The 6726-nt window shown below is 37.5% G+C and overlaps 1 protein-coding gene across 1 annotated transcript in view; it reads left to right on the top strand.

Annotated features, from left to right (window-relative positions):
* The window catches only part of LOC140763915 (uncharacterized), a 65061-nt gene extending 60830 nt beyond the window's left edge, over positions 1-4231 (top strand). The window contains exon 5 of the transcript XR_012104924.1: positions 3935-4231. The gene's annotated coding sequence lies outside the window, so the exon portion shown is untranslated. The remainder of the gene's footprint in view (positions 1-3934) is intronic.
* The last annotated feature ends 2495 nt before the right edge of the window (positions 4232-6726 follow it).

Below are 6726 nucleotides of genomic sequence, written 5' to 3'. Positions count from 1 at the left end.
TCTCTCTCTCTCGAGCTCTATCTTTCTCTCCTTCCCTTACCGACGCCGGCCTACCGCCACTGTCGCCGCCGCAACCCCCCCTCACCGTCTCTCTCTATAGCTCTCTCTTTAACTCGCTCGTTCCCTCTCTCACTCTCTCTCTTACCCTCCTCTTTTTCTCTCTCTCTCTATCACCTCTCTCTCTCCTCGCCGACGGCTTCTCGCCGTCACCGTCATCGCCACCGCACCCCTCACCGCCTTCTCTCTCTCTTTAGTGCTCTCTCTCTCTAACTCACTCTTACCCTCCTCTCTTTCTCTCCCTCTCTCTATCACCTCTCTCTAGTGCTCTCTCTCTCTCTAACTCTCTCATTCTCTCTCTCTTACCCTCCTCTCTCTCTCAATCACCTCTCTCTCTCGAGCTCTCTTTCCCTTCTCTTACCGACGCCGGCCTGTCGCTATCGCTGCCGCCACCGCCGTAGCCTAGGTGAGCCTCCCTCCCTTCCCTTCTCTTATTCTTCTTCTTCTTCTTCTTCTTCTTCTTCTTCTTCTTTTCCTCTACTCCTTTTTCCTCTCTTCGTTTTATCTCTGGCAATAAAACACATATCTAAATTAATTATGTTATTTTGTTAATCAAAATTAGATTTTTAGTTTAATTTTTCAAGAATAGATATATTTAGTAACATGGTTATTAGATAAGCATAATGAGTGTAATTTCAGTTAATTATAATTATAAATATTTCTACATAAATATATTTTTAAATTTATATATTTTTATTAGATTAATATATGTCTTTATAATTAGGTATATATATGTACAACTTATTATACATTATTATCCGTGTAGTATAATAGTAGGCTTACTTAATGTTTATATTACATGATTAAGTAAAGATTATTTTATATGCAACTCTTAATTTGCTAAGTAAGGGTAGTAGTGATAAAATAATTATAGTATAATTATATAATATTATATAATATAGGTGCTTATATTTTAAATTATATTATTATGCATGTAGCTCTTTTACGTTTTTTTATCAAAAGAGATTGACTATTATATACTTAATATATAATTAGCAAACTATAGTTTTATAAATAAATCTACAATTAGAATAATAACATATTAATATTATTATAATTAGATCTATCATATAGATCAAATTATTTAATAAAAACAAAAGAAGAAATTTTAAACCTAATAAATCATCATATGTTACACAAACGGATCTCAATTGGATAAATAAGTAATTTAATTTTATATTACTTAAACATTTTGAGATTCCAACCCTCTTATTTGAGACCCCATGGACCTTGCTAGTGATTTGTGACGATTGATCAATAGACGTGAGGGATATGCGTATTGGGTCTTCTGATCAAACAGTGAGTAGTCATATCCCCTAGACGCCTTTCTCAAGTTATGATATATTATATATTATGTATGTAACAACCCAATCCCCCAAAAAAAAAAAAAAAAAAATCATGGGCACGACGCGACCGGCCACACTGTGGCCGGCCTCGTGCCCATGCCAGCTGCTCATGCAGCTTGGTGGGACGCCACGCGCCTGCGGCTGCGGCCAGCTGGCCGCGGTGGGCCCCGGCGGGCCCCGGCGCCGCCACTACTCCTCCACCGCCTTCCCTCTCTCTCTCTTTAAATCTCTCTCTATCTCTCTCTATCTCTCTCTCTCTCTTGAGGCTCTCTCTCTATCTCTCTCTCTCGTCGAGGCCGGTCGTCGCCGTCGCCACCTCCACGAGCACCGGTGAGCTCCTCTCTCTCTCTCTCTCTCTCTCTCTCTCTCTCTCTCTCTCTCTTTCTTGCCCGTGGGTGGGCTTGTCGGAGCCGAGCCACCGGCGAGAGGCCGGCCGCTGGCTGGTCAGCAGCGGCCGGTGCCCTCCCCGCCGACCCGGGTCCGCAACCGCCTCCCTCACCTCCCCTCTTTCTTCTCTTTCTCTTCTGTTCTCCTTCTTCTTCTTCTTCTTCTTCCTCTTCTTCTTCTTCTTCTTTCTTTCCTTCTTTCTTTCTTTCTTTTTCTCCTTCTTCCTCAGCTCCTTCTCTTTCTTTCTGCACAGTGTTGGGCTCGGCCCAGCACTGATGGCAGATGTGTTTAATTTATTAATTAATTAGTTTATTTAGGTTATTTATTTAGGTATTTTTCTTCTTAATTAATGTAAATAGATTATTTAGACATGAACTATGTTAATAATATTATATATCCTTCAATATAATTTTATTAATGATAATTTTTATCATTAATGATTAATTAGGTATAAATATATGTAATACTTATATTTATTTATTTATTTATTTACATATCTATTAGATTAATAGATAGATTTGTAAATTATAATTATTAGATTTATATTCTAATATTCTTATGATCTACATTTTTAGTAATTCTATTAATTTGTTATACATTATTAGTTTGTAACAAATAAGATAATGACTACATAATCCCCAATTAATCAAGATATAATTTAATTATAATTAGGCTTTTATCTATATTTATATTTTATTTATAATAAAAATCTAGCCAATTATAAAATTAAGTAGAAATTCTAAAATCTAATAAATCATCATATTTTACTCGAACGGATTATAATGGGATAAACAACTAACTTTATGTTACTTAAATATTTTCAGATTCCGAACCCCTTATTTGAGACCCCGTTGTCCTTGCTAGCGAGAAGTGTCACACGGTTGATGGGCGGATGTAAGGGATACGTGGTTTGTATCTTCTGATCAGTGTGAGTAGTCTTATCCCCTAGATCCATTTCTCAAATTAGGATTTATTATATATTATGTACATGCATGTTTTGGCCTCCAGCATGATTATATGACTTTATATAGAGATGATTTCAGTCGAGCATATATTTTATCATGCATTTGATTAGACTGATCTGGGATATGAGTACATTGGTGATATATAGAGATGATTGGAGATGATTATGCTGTTATGATTTTATGTCGAGATGATTTCTAGTATGAGTGTGCATGTGATAGACTAGCGAGAATATGCATGTGTTAGATACATGGTTGGAGACTACATTGCAGCATTTTTCTCTTGATTCCTGTTCCACCTAAATTCCTATTATGCATTGACTCGTTATTGTACTGGATATATGCATATGATCTGTCATTTAAAAAGAAAGCATGAAATATGATTGATAGGATAGTTGATAGAAAGCGTGGGGATACCCGAGTAGGCGCCAGGGTTAGGGGTGCCTGGATTGATGATTATGGTCGCTGATATGCGATATCTCGTGGCCCATGTCCGAGGTCAGTTGAGTCTGTGCGCACAGACAATCGGACACATGCCGTTCGCCAGGGCATATGTGGCGAGTTATCCTCACGAGGTTTCTATCAACTATGTGGGGTGCCCGGTCTGGATGGATGTTGATACCCTTAGCGGATGGCAGGGTATGGTTATATTTGAGATACTCCTTGCGGATGGCAGAGTATACTCGGAGCCTTCGGGCATGATGTTAAGACCGGGTACCGGGTGTTGACTGTGCACAGTGGTCTAGTATGATGATATTATACCGAGATGTCGGTGATGATCGTGATGTTGAGAAATGCATATGATTTCATTATCATTCGGTTACCTGATTATCGAGTGGTCAATATGCATTATATATGGTTGCATTTGATATCATAGCATAGTCATGATTGGCATGCATCATGTGTCATATTTGAGAGAGAGTTATGATGATAGATGACATGGAGATTTGTTTACTCATGGTCGAGGATTATATACTTTTATCAGTTATGACGTGTTATCTACTTTTCATTTATATATTATTGAGGATACATTCATATACTCATTCATGACATGATGGTACTTTCTGATTCATATTATCCAGTACATGATTTACTCTCTGTTTGACATCACTGATTCGGGGTAAGGTCTATTCACTGAGCCTTTTGCTCATGACTCTCTTTATTTCTTTTCTAACCCCTCAGATCTGTGGTGCGTGATAGCGACCTGAGATATCTGGAGAATATATTTTAGAGTTATGATGAGGTGAGCTATTGATGCGAGACGGTATAGAAGATAGTTTAACCAGGCATTGAGTTGTATCGTTGTTTGTTATATTTGTACCTTATTGTATTAGACGATAATTTGTATAATACAGGTCGAATCATAGTGTACTCTTGTATCAGTTGTTTAGTTGTATCTTGATGGTTTGTTGTGGCCTGTGTGGGTCCTGCTAGATTATGTAGCGGTCTAGTGTGTATTATTGTGTATTTTGATATTCATATGTTAACAGGTTTATTTGGTTAAGAGTATGATTTATTTGGTGATGGATTATGTGATCATGGATATGTTAGCAGGTGTTATTTGATGATGTCATGATCGTATGTGCACAGGAGTGTATCTGTGCGTGACGGGCCCCGCCCGACCTATCGCGTGCGCCGCGCGTGCCGTGTGGGCGCGTGGGCGTGCACGTGCCCGTGCCGAGCGGGGGTGTTACAATGTACATGCATGTTTTGGCCTCCAGCATGATTATGACTTTATCTAGAGATGATTTCAGTCAAGCATATTTTATCATGCATTTGATTAGGCTGATTTGGGATATGAGTATATTGGTGATATATAGAGATGATTGAAGATGATTATACTGTTATGGTTTTATGTTGGGATGATCTCTATCATGAGTATGCATATGATAGATTAGCAGGAGTATATATGTGTTAGATACATGGTTGGAGTTGGCATTGCATCATTTTTCTACTGGCTTCTTCACCACCTAAATTCCTAAGTTGCATGATCTGTTGTAGTACTGGATATGCATATAATCTATCATATATAGAAAATCATAAAAAATACATGTGTATATGATGTGATATGTTGTGATGGCTAGAACGGTATCTGATCCGGACCGGTATTGGACATACTCTTAGTGTATGGCAGAGTATGGTGATGGCTGATGGTTGTACTCTTAGTGTATGACATAGTACAACTATCATTGATATACCCTTAGCGTATGGCAGGGTATGATTATTCTTCTAAGATACCCTTAGCGTATGGCAGGGTATGATTTATCTCTAGAGATACTCTTAGCATATGATAGGGTATGTGCACAGGAGAGTATCTGTGTGTGACGGGCCCCGCCCGACTTATCACGTGCACCGCTACGCATGCCATGTGGGCACATGGGCATGCACGTGCTCGTGCCGATCGGGGGCATTACAAGTACACTATAATCTGATATGTATTATACAAATCACCGTATGATACAATAAAGTATAAATATAACAAACAACGATATAACTCAATTTCTATACAAATTATCATTTATACTCTCTCGCACCTATAGCTCACCTCATCAATCTAAAATTTTTCGGGATCTCTCAAATTGCCTCATGTACTACATATCTGAGGGGGTTAGAAAAAAAAAATAAAGAGAGTCATGAGCAAAAGGTTCAGTGAATAGACCTTACCCCGAATTAGTGATGCCAAATAGAGAGTAAATCATGTACTAGATAATATGAATTAGAAAGAGCATCATTTCATGAATGAATATATGAATGTATCTTCAATAATATATAAATAAAAAGTGAATAACATGTCATAAACTGATAAAAGTTTATAATCCTCGATAATAAATAAACAGATCACCATGTCATACTATCATCATAACTCTCTCTCAAATATGACACATGATGCATGCCGACCATGACCATGTTATTGTACCAAACACAATCATATATGATGTATATGGACCACTCAATAATCAGATAATCAGATTATAATGAAATCATATGCATTTCTCAACATCTTAGTCATCAATGTCATATTTATATGTCATTATCTTACTAGACCCACTGTGCACAGTCAACAGCCGGTACCTGGTCTCAACATCATGCCCAAAGGCTCAGAGCATACTCTACTACCCACAAAGAGTATCTCAAATATAACTATATCCTGCCACTCGCAGTCAACATCCATCCAAACCGGGCACCCTTCTAGCTGATAGAAACCTTGTGAGGATAACTTGCCACATATGCCCTAGCGAACGGTATGTGTCTGAATGTCTGCTGTCCACATAGACTGACGATCTCAAACGTAAGGCCAACAGGATTGTGACTATGTCGAGCGATCAATCATCCACCAAACGCGTCCTAATCCTCACACCCACTCGAGTATCCTCACGCTTTCTATCAACTATCATATCAATCATATTTCATACTTTCCTTCTAAATGACAGATCATATGCATATATCCAGTACAATAACAAGTCAATGTATAATATGAATTTAGATGGTAAAGAAGCCAAGAAAAAAATGATGTAATGCAGTCTTCAATCATGTAGTCAATATATATATAACCATGTTAATCTATTACATGCATACTTATTCTATAGATCAACTAGACATAAAATTATAATAGTATAATCATCTCTCATCATCTTTATTTATAATCATCATACTCATATCCAAGATTAGCATAATTATATGCATGATAAAAATATGCTTGACTGAAATCATCTCTAGATAAAGTTATATAATCATACTGGAGGCCAAAACATGTATGTACATAATATATAATATAACCTAATTTGAGAAAGACGTTTAGGAGATAAGATGACTCATCTCTGATCAGAAGATCCAACACACCTATCCCTCATGTCCATCAATCAACCGTAACACATCACTAGCAAGGTCCACGGGGTCTCAAATAAGGGGGTTCGGAGTCTGAAAATGTTTAAGTAAAATAATGTTAGTTGTTTATCCGATTATAATCCGTTCGA

Source organism: Typha angustifolia, chromosome 7, assembly GCF_048772165.1.
Source record: "Typha angustifolia cultivar Huaian chromosome 7, ASM4877216v1, whole genome shotgun sequence".
In the NCBI taxonomy this organism is placed as follows: domain Eukaryota; kingdom Viridiplantae; phylum Streptophyta; class Magnoliopsida; order Poales; family Typhaceae; genus Typha; species Typha angustifolia.
The sequence above is the reverse complement of the archived record's forward strand: the minus strand, read 5'-3'. Positions and strand labels throughout refer to the sequence as shown.